Source organism: Coffea eugenioides, chromosome 7, assembly GCF_003713205.1.
Source record: "Coffea eugenioides isolate CCC68of chromosome 7, Ceug_1.0, whole genome shotgun sequence".
Classification (NCBI taxonomy): domain Eukaryota; kingdom Viridiplantae; phylum Streptophyta; class Magnoliopsida; order Gentianales; family Rubiaceae; genus Coffea; species Coffea eugenioides.
Window position 1 is genome coordinate 15,662,005 of NC_040041.1, and position 13,331 is coordinate 15,675,335.

The following is a 13,331-nucleotide window of genomic DNA, read 5'->3' on the forward strand; positions in this document are numbered from 1 at the left end:
GATATAGTACTTCAACCACTAGGATGATGTGCTTCTCACTCATTTTCAGGACTAGACATTGTATCTAACATTTAATTGAGGTTCCACCTTTCATGGTACATGTTTTTTTTGAATCCCAGGAAACAACTTCATCGCCTAGCATAAAAATCCAATCACTTGCTAATAAGCCGCCATCTCTATATTTGCTACCTAGCTTGTATGAAAATATCCTTTCAAAACAAAAGGATTACTATTATAGCATATACCATAGTCTTTTATGACCTTCAAGTACTTTAAAATTTTTGTTATACCTATACAATGCATCTTACTTGGATTGCTTGTGTATCTACTCTATACGCCAAGAACATATGCTATGTTTTCTCCATTATATGCCATTAATAAAAAATTCAATTATTTTATCGCATTCCAATTGAGAAATTAAATACCCAACAATTTTCACAAATTTCACTTTGGGATCCAAGTGTGTTGAGGCAGCTATATAATCAAAATTGAATGAATTTCTCAAAAATCTTTTCAATGTAATAAACTGTGATAGCACAACACTACCTTTATGTCTTGAGATTCTTATTCGTTGGATGACAACTGATTCTCCCATATCTTTCACAGGAAACGTGCTAAAACACTTTTCGTTTTTAAATTTTGACTTGCTTCAAGCCAGTTCCAAAGAATAATATGCCATCCACAAACAAGAATATAATGACACCTTTACTTTCATTAAATTTGCGGTGCATACATTTATTCAATGAATTTGAAAACAGAAGCAAGTATAACTAAGTCAAATTTTTTATACCATTATGTATGTGCTTATTTAATTCTGCACATGGATTTAACAAGTTTTGGCATCTCATATTTTTGTCTAGATATCGCAAACTGTTCAGGTTGTTCCATTTATGCTTCTTATTCCAAATCACTATTTAAAAATGTTATTTTAACATCCACATAGTGAATGAAGTTTTGAATTGAAACTAGTGTAAGTAGTCCTTTTTTTGTGGCTATTCATACCACAGGAGACTGTATAAGAACAACCAATTCCTACCTTTTGTATGAAAACTTTGACAACTAACCTGGCCTTATATTTGTCAACAATTCACCAACTTTTATTTTCTTTAAGAATCCACTTACAATCTATTTATTTTGAATGAACCAAGTGGTATGTTTACCAATTTATAGATTATATTGAAATATAATTTGAGTCCATCTAGTTCCTTCAACAAGAAACATAAAAAAGTAAGAACCAAAATTTTTAGTTGTATTGACTATTTTACTCCTTTAACTCAATGCTTTCATCCCCATTATCATTTACAGGCTCTTTCATTTATTTGGTTAATCTTTGAACCATTGCTTGTTTTAGGATAAAAATAGGGTACATAGAGTATTGCGATAGAAAGGATATGGAGAGGGGAAGCTTATAGAAAGATTGGGGGATGAGAAATCCCATAAGTCCCACAGCAATTTCTTAAGAGAATTTTAGAGTTAAGCTACACCTATAGATACCCTCTTATGATACGGTTCGAGAAACCTTTGGTTTTTCAATCCATCATTCTGTATCAATAGGCCTGCCTAAAAAAGTTAATTAGGTTGAATAATTGGATAGTCATAGTATTTTTAGTAGTAGTTTTAGTAGTCATTTTATTAGTTTTTTTTATTAATCTTATGAATAAGGGTTGTAATTGTGTGGCAAAAGAGAAAGGTTGTGAATGAAACTGAGTCAAGTCGAGTTGGACACCAGACATAAAACCTGTCATAAGGCCCATCATATTTTGCTTCCTATTTAACTTGAAGAGCCTTTAAGATGGGTGGTGAGCATTGGATTTGACATAAAGCCAAACATTACCGGGCATCATCCTAGCCAAACAATGTATTCATTTAGGATTTTACCTATGCTTTGTTTCCTTTTGAGAGTAGGACTTGTTGTAGTATATAATTAGGTGTAGTTAGAGTTTTTGTAATTGATTCCTCTTTTATCAAATTTCAATGAAAATTTGAATGGTTGCTCCAATTATTGAGAATTTTCTCTTGATATTATCGAATTTTTGATTCATATTCTGGAGTTTGAACGAGATTCAACCCATTGTTCTTCTATGGGTTTCATTCATGAAACTAATCCTTCTTACACGCTTTCGCTACAACATCATGTGGTATTTGAGTAGACTTCTTCTGTGATGACCTTTGATGCACTTTGCCCTAACTATGATCATTTTAGCGCTAGCCTAGATCGCCTCAAGTCTACCATAAATTGTATCGAAATACATAAGGATTGTATGGTACATCTTCTCTATGATCTATATCTTGGACTTGAAGTGAAGGGTTACTTCAAGAGACCTATATGTCATAGATGTGCAATCGGGAGATTCACTCCTGACAACATTGGTGATCATGAAGTCTGCAAATTCTCATATTTGTCAGATCTATGGGAGTTGTTGATATGAGATCGCTCTGTTGAGTGTGTCTTTGTATCCCACATCGGGACTTTTATAAAGAAATATCTCCTCTTTGTAGTTATAAATATAGTCGACCTAAGTGAGTTTAAATGTGCTCAAGGCACCAGCCCAAGTGCCATATGCACCAACCCAACAGAGTTTTTTAGGGAGCTCACGCCCCAATCTAGGAGAGGTTTTGGTTTGGCATCAAACAAAAAAAGCAAGTCATGGGCCTTTGAACCATTAAGCATTTAGTGCTATTTAGGCACTTTTGTGTTTTCAATTTTAGGTGCCTTTTGGACTTAGGAATTATTTCCTACGGTTTTGTACTCTCTCTTTTGTACTCTCTTTCTGTTATAGTAAATTTGCTACTCCTTCGCCCGTAGATGTAGGTCAATTGAACCGAATCACGTAAATTTTCGTGTTTCTCTGTTTGGTTTATTTATTTTGTTATTGTCATTTTGAGTTGGTAAGAAATCTACTATTTTCATTTATCAATTTTCTGGAACTTGACAGATCCATCCAACTACAACAGCAACCGTTATAGTAAAACTTGAACCAAAAACACTGGAGCCCAAGTTGGAGGAGGAAGAGATGGAGAAATTCATTTGTGAACTTGATAGTGAAGAAGCCGAGTTTGTTCCATTTTTTCCTACTAATATGCAACAATCATAGACCTTATGGGATTGGACAAATTTGTAGACATGGAGATGAAATTTTCCCAGATGAGCCATCAACACCTTCAACCCGATAGATTTGTTGTCCAATAATTTGATGGATGTAGATGCTTTCCTAAGTCAAGAAATTATTATTCCTGTTGAAAAAATTACTATTGATAAGTCTTCTCTTGTCAAGATTTCTCCTATCAAGGCCACACATTTTCAATTCCTTATTGATTAGGGAAAAATAATGAAATTTGTGTTAACGATGGAAGATGGGGAAATTGTTGGGTTCGAGGTTTCCTTGAGATTGTTTGCAATTTCTTTTGTTGGTGACTAGGTGTTGGAGATCATATTATTGTTCGGGCCTTACAAGATTCGTGGGAGAATCATCGGCTTATTATCCCATCCTAGTGTTGGAATTCTCTATAGAACTCAAGGGCGAGTTCTTATTAAATGGGAGAGTATGATACAGTTCGAAGAATCCTTTATTTTTCAATCCATCATTCCATATCAACAGTGGTGCCTAGAAAGTTAATTAGGTTGAATAATTGGGTAGTCATAATATTTTTAGTAGTAGTTTTAGTAGTCTTTTTACTAGTTTTCTTATTAATTTTATAAATAAGGGTTGTAATTGTGTAGCAACAAGTGTCCATTTTACCTAATAATTTGTACATATTTTAATTTAATTATAGTTAATTTTGAGTTCCTAAGACAATGTAAGTGACTATTTTGACAATATTTGATATTCTTGAGTAATTTTGAGAAAACTTGTGAATTCATTCTGTTTTACTTGTTAAAGTTTATCATTTTTGGTAGGGATGAATGAGCAAGGACAATCCGAAACTAGTTATAAAAAGTCATCACCGGATTGAATGAGAATATATAGGGCCGGACAATGAATTTTGTATCAGATACCAAATCGGATACCCGCTAGAAAATTTTGCAAGAGAAAAAGTATTAAGTAATATACGGCATTCGATTGAGCGAGTCAAACAAGGCAATTGTGCCAGATACTCATCAGCGAGCTTTTTGAAGAAAAGTGTTTAGCAGTATATGGGGCTGAATAGTTAAATTCGTTTCGAATACAGCATCGTATACTTGAGCGAAAAAAATCTACAAGTTATGCAACTTGTACAACTTGCAGCCAGCTTTTCATCTTTCTTTTTTGTAGCACCCATGACGTTTTGGTAGTCTCTTTTTGGATCCAACACATCAACTTTTGTCAATTTTATGTCACTCTATTGCACCTTTTTTATTCTTCAAGACACAAAGAAAATTTTTGTGAAAGATTGGAGAAGATTTGAAAATTATAAATAGAGGAGCCTTTAGTCTTAGAAAGAGTTTTCAGTTTCTAGTTACTTTAGAGAGAGAAAGAACTTTGGAGCAAAAGAAAGAAACAAAAGGGGCAAAGAGGTTGTGTCTTGCCTGAATTCATAATTTTTTCTATTTCTCTTAATTTGTAGGATTAGTTTAGAACTTATGTTATGTATCCATTCTTATAAAAGCTAAGTAAAAAGAAAGATTGGGATGAAAAAGGGGCACAGTGGAAGGTTCTAGTGACAGGGGTCATTCTCTTTTTCAAAATTTTTATCCTATATTTAACTCTATATTTAGTGAATCTACTAGTTTGGATGCTATATTGTTGATGTTGTTTTAAAATTTATGCCTTGGGTATTTGGTTGAGTGTTATGTGTTGATTTCTTGATTATTTTAACATATTATTTTGATTAAGTTATTTAGCACTTTTGGTCTCAAAATCATGATTAATTGGTTACTGATTGTGATAATATCAAGGTGTTAGATTTGCAATAAAAATTAGAATTTGACACTAGTTTATTGAAGTGTTAAATATAGGAAGTATACTCATGAAAGTAGAGGTACACTTTTGTGACTTATTTTGTAGTAATTTAAGAAGTAAATGAGCTTGTAGTTAATTTCATAACCACAAAAGTATGTATGATTTAATTATAGGTATAGTTGGTATACCGACAAAAATGGGTATCACCTACATAAGAAAATTATGCCATAATACCAAAATTTTAATACTGATTTAGTCAAAAAATTACACAAATAAGAGTAGATAAGGATTCCAATGCCTGAGGAGCTTTCATTTGTATTTTTCTATCAATTAGTAGTTTAGATTTGTTTGTTTTAATTTGTTGATAGTTTAAATAATAGAGAAATTTTAGTAGTACCGGTAGTTGTCTATCTTTCGTGTAGGTTCAATCCTAATTACCTTATACTCGCTCATGACTTGTATACTTGTAAAAAATCACGTGTAGGGTAGTTTTGTAGATCATAAATTTAAAACTGAACTGTTGATTGAATTTTATTATTGTATGCATACCCTGCGCACATCATATTTTTGGTGTCGTTGCCCAGAATGATTTGTGGTAATATCAACGTGAAGAGTGATTTTGTGAGGCCCCGAAATTTTACTTGTCTTTATAACTTTTATTTGAACTTATTTACCTTAAATTCTTGGTTGCTTTAATGGTTCAATCATGATTTTTCTTCCATTATATTATTCAACTTGGTGCATGCTTAATTGGATGCATGTTAAGTTTCATAGTGCACGGTACTGGTGTAACCGACAAGTGAGATATGTACGATAAATTTGGTGGATTTCTTGGTTAAGAATCATACTAGATGTCTCTTCATATGATAAAAAAGAAGAATTAGGTACATTTCATGAAAACCTTAGTAGCTTGATGGGGAGATTTATGGTGAGTTTGATATATGCTTTTATATGGAAATATTAGTCATTTTATGGTGATTTTGGCAAGATTTTTGTTTAAGATACTTTGTTAAACCTTAATCTTCACATGTATCTTGAATTTGAGCCAAGGGAGTGAATTTTGTTGAGAAAAGATTCAATTTCTCAAGTTGTTAGAAAATTTGAAAATTTTCGCAGGAGACTCTGCGCAGTTTTGGAAAATTAACTATAATTTCGTATAGGAAAGTCGGAATTGAGTTCCGTTTGTTGCGTTTGAAACTAAACTCATAGCGCTTCTTACAGTATAAATTTAGAGTTTGATTCAATTTCTATAAATACTAGAAAATCGGCAAAGTTGACTGAAAGTTTTGCTCTGCACAAGTAAAACTAGGAATGTTATAGTAGCGTACGACTCAATTTGGACTAACTTATGAACTGAATTTCTTTGAGGTGTCTTCTAAAGATTATTAGTGTTTCAAGTCTTGTTTTTAACAGCCCAAGTTATATGAATTTTTGACATTTATAACTCAATTTATGATTTTTTTAAAGGAATAGCGTAAGTTAGGGTTTTTTATGCATTTTGGTAGTGTGATCACTTGGTGAGGTGTGTGTACTAAATTTGGTGAATAAGAGTGGGTATTAAGTAAGAGAAAATATGTTATTAGAAGTGCTAAAAATAAGTTAGTGAATCATAAGTTAAAACACAAGTACGAGAGAGTTAAGAAAGTAGCCTTAAACCGACGTGCGCCGTTTGTTATTGGTTGTGTGAGGACTCCAAAATTCTATTATTTTAAAAATCCCTAATTTTGGCTAAATTAATTATTTATTTGGATTTTTGTCACGAATAATAGTTTTTAGCCTTATTGGACCTAAGTACATGGTTTATAGTATCGTTATATTTTTAAAGTATTTCATTTCAAAAATTATTTTTTAAAAAAAAAAATAAAAAAAAAGCCTGATTAGTGAAAAGTGAAAACGTGTCTGAAAACTTTGGCCAATTGGGAGTACAATAAGTTCAAAAATTTGAGACATATACAATGGTCCTAAAATAGACAATTTTAGGTTTAAGCACACAAGTGATAGCTAGTGGTACGATCGTTATAAGAATTTCTCGAAGGTTTCATTTTATTGCGCCTAAATTGGAAATACGTGTTTTCACGTGCGCGCTTAATTGAGGGACTTTGGACAATTATTTTGGGACAATTAAGAATGAATAATATTTATATGAATGTAGGTGCCCTAGAGGTTTAGTGCACTAGTGCAACAAACTTAAGGGAAATTGAACACAAAACGCGCGAGTAGGGCACTAGTTGCAATTAAATTTTTACGTACTTAAAATATTAGACGGTCGGCGTTCTTTGTACGCAAAAAGGAATCAGACTAACATTCATATCTGCAAGCTTCATGGACGGCTAGCAACTGCAGCAAAGAGCAACCGAAAAACTTCCACCATTTCCTCTACAAACTCCACCAAATTCAACCAAAACTTCACACACACTTAGCTCTTCACTTGGACAATCACTTGGACAAAGAAGGAGCTGCACATACACGGTTTTTCTTGGGGCTTTTGGACACCAAAATCTGACCTTTTAGCACACAAGTAAGGTAACCATGATCCACTCTTCAAATCTTGTTCATTGAAGGCCAACTCACACTTAAGAGCTTGATTATGCTTATGGGTAGCTTATTATTGTTAGAAATTGTTAAATGTGGGCTCTATGAACTCCCACTTTGAGTTGATGGCTGTGATGATGTTTGATGATGGTTTTATTGTTGAATTAGTGTTTAAGGGAGTAGATTAAAGGTGCATTATCGCCAGAAACTTCATTGAGCTCTTGAAGCAAAAAGTTCCCATTTTACCCCTGCTCTGTTCGGTCACTTTAATGCAGAAATTTGAGGATTTAATGGCTTGATTGTGTTGTTTATATGTTGTAGTAGTTGTGTAAAAATTTTCATTGAAAAATACTGAGTTTTGGTTGGTCAAACGAATTTATTCCCAAAGCTAGTAATCTGGAAAACGGTTTCGTCGTAATCCAGACCAGTGTTCGTATTTCGTCCATAACTCCGTACTCCGATGTCAAAATCAAGTGCCGTTAGCGGCATTTGAAACTAGACATTCCCATATTTCCAACGGTATATAATGCACGTTCTGGTTCTATGTGTGTGAACCGCACCACTCATCTGAATTCAGCTGCCCTGTTTCGCCGTTCTGCCGAAATGATTTGATGATGCTGCAACTTTAGGCTTAATTTCGAGCTAGTTGCATGCTGAAACTTAAAACTATTTCTTCTGTGAAATTATAGTCCTATGCATGTATTTTCTAACACTATCAACCATGCTCAAATCCGAGTTAAATTGAGTGAGTTATGATCAAAATACGGTGACTGTTTTGTTCTTGAAAGCCTTGGATTTGAACAGATTTGACGTGACATTTGTGGTGGTCTTACTAAATGAATTTCTTGATACTAAACACCTACCAAATGTACCATGAATGTTTCTTAAACTTTTCTTTCACATATGAACCATGATTGGAGGATTTTCTTAGCCAAACGATTGGATTTGGGAAGAAAAGGATTAAGGGCAGATTGCCTTGAGAATTTTTCCAAACTTTGGTTGATTGGTTAACCACCTTCCCGAAGGTATTTTTCCACGAAATTTGATAGAGAAATACCCTTCATATAGGAGTACCATACTGCAAAATTTGGTGTCAATTCAAGTCCGTTTCGACACTTAACAAAAGGTCCAAAGTCGGAACCAAATCTGGAAATTTTGTAACAGTCTTGAATTTTTCCCAACTTTGAGCTACCATATCTTGGTGCTCGAAACTCCGATTCTCGATCCGTTGGTTCTGCCCTAAACCTTACTTGCACCTCTAATTGAGCTATAAATTTCAAGGGCTGGTTTGCAACGAGTGAATTCTGCCGAATTTCCAAAGTTAGCAAAAAACCAACCCCGGCTCAATCCTGGGTGATCTGGGACAGCAACTTTAAACTCATTTTTGAATACCTTCCATTTAGATTCGTGGAACAGTGTCTTTTAGGAACTTTTAGTACTTTCAAAGATGATTCCAACGGTACCAAGTTTATCAATTTTTGACTAGTAGAAAAGAAGTTATGATTTTTCAAATTTTGACTAAAAATCGAAAAATTCTGAAATTTCAAAGGAAATCCGCATGGGAACTATTCTACCAGAATCTGGCCGGATTATCGGCCGAATTGGTGGTGAAATTTGAAAAAAAGGGAGGTTAGCCACTGCCTCCAATTCGGCCAGAAATCCGGCCGGATATCCGGCCAGGTTCCTGCCGGATTGTGACGTGGTCATCCCCCTTCCGATTTCGATCGTTCGTTTTGCAATCGTTTCGCACGTACTCGTTTCCATCCAATGATTTTAAAAAATAAAAATCCGGTATTACTCGAGTCTCGTACCTTTTCGGGAATCCAACTTCAAAGACAAGCTTAAACGAAATTTCAAAATACTTCCGAACCCTACTCGTGTTCAACCTTTCACACCACTTGGGGACCTATAGTAATTGTCTACTATTCAATGTTCAGGCACGCACGAGGACTTCCAAGAGGACCCTACCGTGGAAGTTTGAACTCTCAATCCAACCTACTTGCTTGCATATCTTGGTGAGTGTCAAGTGTTTGACTACTTGAACTCTATGGTCTTGATTACACGCTTAGCCTACTTGATTCTTTGAAAATGGAGTCGAGTGTGTATTTTATCGCACTCGTTCTCATTTGAAACAAATGATTCATGCTTAATATGATTTACCTGGTTTACATGACTTGAAATACTGCTTAAACCTGTCAAATGCCTGAATACATGACATAGTATGCTATGATTGCATACGTCGTTGGAGTGAACCTCCTCGACACTTACATGATACACGGGGGACGCCCAAACTCATAGGCCGACCTTGGAACTCGAGCCGGCATGGACTTGGTCGAGAACCTCGGTGAGCCATGAGATTCACAAGATAAGCTTGATGTATTGAGAGATCTCGCTTGGCATAGTCGTGTAGTATCGCCTTATAAATGTCGTGCGGGCCCGAAGCGGTGTATGGTGGATGGATAAGAAGTAAGTGGTGAACTACGGATATGAAAATATCAACCCGGGTGACGGAGAGTCATCACAGGGAGATATACGAATGACATCGGCAAAATGTGGAACTTAGCTCCTGAGAGCTACTATATTCTTGAATTATTTTTGGTTACATTTTGTTGGCATTATTAATTGCTTTCAAATTATTACTTGAATTGTAAATTGGGCTTGTTACCTGAGCTATGTGCCTGCATGTGTGTTCTTGGCCTCACGAGCGTTTTGCTCACCCTGTAGATTTGTTTTCCTTAACAGGTTTGAACTCGGAGGTGAAATGGAGAAACCCTCCTAATGTATTTTTGTTTAGGGTTTGCTATTACTCTTGGTTATACCTTTGGTTTTGGATTGTACTTTTGGGTATGGAAATGTAACTTTTGGGGCGAAATGTATTTTGTATACCGACGTGTGGATTGATTAATGGATGACGATTATTAAGCTTGAACGCTTCCGTATTTATTGTATCTAAGTTATTGTCTTGTATTGTGTGGTCCGGCTATAAGTTGAAATGGAATTGCTTGAGTCCTGGCGAGAGTTAGGCAGGCGCCCCGCGGATATCCTTTGGTTCGCCTTAGGGAGAAGTGGGGGCACCACAGTTGGTATCAGAGCTAGGTTAGAGATCTATATGGGGAACATATTAGATACTCTACCCTTAAGACTCGATATGGGATGATTTAGTCATACCTAAAATGATACTCGGGACGAACTAGCAACTAAGTTAGTTTTACCTAGAGTGATATTTGGAGACGAATTAGTGATTAGGTAAGCATGCATTACAGGATATTCGAACTAAATAGAGATTTAAATTTCTAACCCAAAAGGTGCTATTATTTTGCAGGGATGGAAAACGGAAATAGAGTTCCGGCAGCTAACGGGAATGGCCATGCGAATGGTCATATAGCGCCTCTTAGACCTATCTAACGGAAATGGAGTTCCGGCAGCTAACGGGAATGGCCATGCGAATGGTCATATAGCGCCTCCTAGGCCTATCTTCTATCGAACTTTGGCTGGGGGAGCTCGAGTACGCTACTCCCCATCTGACAGATATCCCCGATGTGCGTGTAGGGTTACCTTTGCTTACCCGAACCACCTTGTGCTTGCTCTGGACGACGAGCGTCGTCAGCAAGTAGATCTTAATAGGGATCTTCAGGCAGAGGTGGATGAGCTTAGACAGATGGTTAGCGCTCAGGGTGAGCGGATTGCCGAGCTTGAGGAGGTGATCGAGGGTGAGGTGGCCACATCTACAGTGGTCCGTGATGAGTTTCAGAGTACTAGGGCTCAGCTTACTAGGTTGAGGGAGGAGGTCCGTAGTCGGGCTTCCGATATTGTAGCTGATGCCACTAGGCTAGTGGATGAGGCGATGGGCGTGGCTCAGGACTCTGAGGAGGAGGATCCGGAGGAGGATCCTGAGGAGGAGGTTCCCCCTGATAGTCCTGCTGCGGATTAGGTCTAGATTGATCGATCTCTTTTGACCCTTTTGACTAGTATTAGCAGGGGTGATGCTAAGTGCTGAGGCCATTGTATTTTGCATGACTGTGTGGTCTATTTCTGAGGCACTAGCTTTACTTTAGTCTTCTGTGACTAAAAGTACTCTTGTGGCACCTGTGTGCTATATTTTGTGACTACCCCCTGACTTGCTAATTGTATGAACTTGATATGCTAATTAATGTAAATTATTGTTAATTCCAAAGTTTTCTTGATTGGTTCCTGCTTTCTATTTTGCGTCGCATAATTTATTTATTTCTTACACTAGGCACGCCTAGGTCATGGAAGGACAAAGAGGTGGTCGAGGCCGTGGTCGAGACCGTGGTAGAGGCCGTGGTCGAGGTCTTGGGCGAGGGACTAGACAGGCCCAACCTCAAAGGGGTGACCAAGGATCGGCAACTGCACCGATCCAAGGTCAGGAAAATATTGAGGGTAATCAAGAGGCTACTGCCATTAATAGAATGACTGATATCCTAGAGCGTTTGGCTGATAGACAGGACCCTGGACCGTTCAACCAACCTGGGGGTCAGGAAAGAGGAGTGGATAGAGTCTTAGAGAGATTCTTGAAATTTAACCCGCCTAAGTTTCTTGGCGAACCTGATCCTGAGGTGGCGGAGAATTGGTTGGAAAGGATTACCAACATATTCGCTGCTTTAGATTACACTGAGGATAGGCGAGTGAATTTAGCTGCTTTCCAATTTGAGGGAGTAGCCCGTGCTTGGTGGGATCTGATAAAAGAAAAATGGGAGAGAACTCAAACCCCTTGGACTTGGGATAATTTCACAAGGGAATTTAATGAAAAGTTTCTTCCGCCCTTAATCCAAGAAAAGAGGGAGGATGAATTTATCAAGCTGAAACAGGGAACCCTTAGTGTAGCGGAGTATGAAGAAAAATTTACTAAGCTTTCAAAATATGCTCCCGAACTGGTGACAAATGAGCGGAAAAGGATTAGACGGTTTGTTCAGGGACTTAATGTGGAGATACAAGAGGGCCTGACCGTAGCCCAAATCTCTACATTTACTGAGGCTTTAGAGAAGGCACAAAGGGTTGAAAATGCAAGATCTCAAGTGAGAGACTTCCATAGTAGAAAGAGAAACTTTTCTAGCCATACTTCTGGACAAACTAGTAAAAGTGTGCAGCCTTCCAAAATGGAAAAAGGAGTGGGAGGACCAAGGACTGCTGGACCTTCGAGAGGAGCTTTATCTAGAGGAGGTCGTAGTGGACTGACACTGGCAAGAAGGGCGCCTTCTAGTGGTTCAGCGGTGACCCCTCAAGTTTCGTGTGGTTACTGCGGAAAACCCAACCATTCTGAAAATGACTGTTGGAGGAAGTCGGGGAAGTGTCTGGCTTGCGGTAGTACCGAGCATCTGCTCGCGAACAGCCCAAACAAAATGAAGACGGGAGGTGATACCCAGAGACCGGAAAAGTCAGTATCTAAGCAAACCAGTGCCGGAGGGAGTCGACCGAAAGTACCGGCCAGGGTTTATGCACTGGATTATCAACAAGTTCCTGAGGCAACTGAGGTGGTAGAAGGTACGATTCCAATCTTTCACCGTTTAGTTAGGATTTTAATTGATCCAGTTGCTACACATTCTTTCGTAAACCCTAATTTCATAAGTGGAATAGACTTGAAACCAATTAAGTTACCATATGATCTAGAGGTTAAAACGCCTACTGGGGATCAAAATCTAATTGCTAATTTGGTGTATCAAGGTTGTGAAGTCTGGATTGGGGAACGAAAATTATCGGCTGATTTGATGGTATTAATGATTAAGGGATACGATGTAATTTTAGGAATGGATTGATTAGCCCGTTATAATGCTCAGCTAAACTGTAGGACGAAGGTTGTGGAGTTGCGTATTCCAGGAGAAGCAACCCTGAAACTGGATGTAAAGGGTAAATTAGCTTCGTCTGCACTTATTTCAGGAATTCGGGCTAGAAAGTTGTTAA